The following is a 1,442-nucleotide window of genomic DNA, read 5'->3' on the forward strand; positions in this document are numbered from 1 at the left end:
TGCCAACAAAGAAATAGGCTCAGAGTTAGCAAATTTGCCCACAGTCACATAATTAGAAGTGCTAGCCCCCAGGATTTTAGTTCTAGAAGTCTGATATCAGAGCCCTCTTTCTTAAACACTATGCAAATCTGCCTATAAATTTGTGGGAGAGATGAAGCTGGAAAATAATTGGTGACTAGATTTATTAGGAGGTTTCTAACATTGTACTAAAAGGCTGAGTGTAAGAGGAGCACCCAACCCAACCTGGAATACTCAAGGAAAAAAATAAAATCACAAATGAGTTGCGTTCAGAGCTGAGTTTTGAAAGAAAAGTAGGTGATACACAGTATAGCAGAGGTGTTCTCCAGTCAGTGGGAAGAACATGGAGAAAAGAATAGAGGCATATTCTTTTCTTTTTTTTTTACTTATCGGTTTATTATGATTTATGTGTTATTTAAAAAAACAAGTCTATTAAACCATGTAGAGATAAGTATACAAAATGTCTGCAAAACAAAATATACTTTAAACATGTTTCAGCAGATAGAGTACCTGAAATTTCAGATTTTTCAGTCACTTCATTATTATGCTATGGCAGCCAAGTAATCTTTATTTTCAGTTGGAGTAAACTGTCTAAATCTGGCTTTGTTGCAGATTCCAACTTCTGTTTTCCTCTGTAATTTGCCCTTCAAAGCTTTCCTTCGTGGTTAACATGTCTGTATGAATAATGTCTTCAAGTTCTAGATCTTTATTATATATTTTCTCAAGTAAACTTTTCCCATTCACGTAGTTCTTTCCCATTAATGTGGCTTCCTCGGCAAGATAAGCTCCAGATGGTTCTGACTGAAATAAATATGGCCGTCCCTCATTCTAGCCACAAACAAGTAAAGAAACTCTGAATGAAGGACCACCACCTGACTGGGTGTATTCTTGTATCACAGAAACGACTGTATGTACAAGCTGAGTTATGGCAATGGGTTCTTGGTAAACAAGATAGTATTGCGGAGCTAGATTTTGACGTCTGTGCATAGGCACTGTAAACTGGGCCCATGACACTCTACACCAAATCTGTATGCTTGTAATTGGTTTCACGTTGGGTACACTTCACTCGTTCTACAGAATGGATTTGTTTCTTCTTAGTTGCTAATATCACACCATTTGCAGTTTTACTTCCCACTGAAGAGACCCCTCCAGCTACAGCAATCAAAACACATTCAATCTGGACAAGTTATGCAGAAGGTCTGAGTGCAGTCAATGAAAAGCGATAACACACTCCTCCATTTTACCCAGAGAGCCCTTTTGTTTGTTGTTTATAGTAGCTTTATTCATAATTGCCAAAATCTGGAAACAATTCAAATGTCCATTCATCTATGGGGAAAACAGAATGAGTTGACTGACTGGTGAATAGGTCATCACTGGGTGTAAAAGGACACCATTAAAAACTCACAAACTAGATAGAAAAGATT

At 37.4% G+C, this 1,442-nt stretch overlaps 1 pseudogene across 1 annotated transcript; it reads right to left on the reverse strand.

Annotated features, from left to right (window-relative positions):
- Positions 1 to 560: 560 nt before the first annotated feature.
- On the reverse strand, positions 561 to 1,201 carry LOC308499018 (proteasome subunit alpha type-2-like; annotated as a pseudogene). The gene has a single exon. The product of its transcript is annotated as a proteasome subunit alpha type-2-like (transcript).
- Between the last annotated feature and the right edge of the window lie 241 nt (positions 1,202 to 1,442).

The sequence above is a fragment of the Rhinolophus hipposideros genome (assembly GCF_964194185.1).
Source record: "Rhinolophus hipposideros genome assembly, chromosome: 6".
NCBI classification, from domain to species: domain Eukaryota; kingdom Metazoa; phylum Chordata; class Mammalia; order Chiroptera; family Rhinolophidae; genus Rhinolophus; species Rhinolophus hipposideros.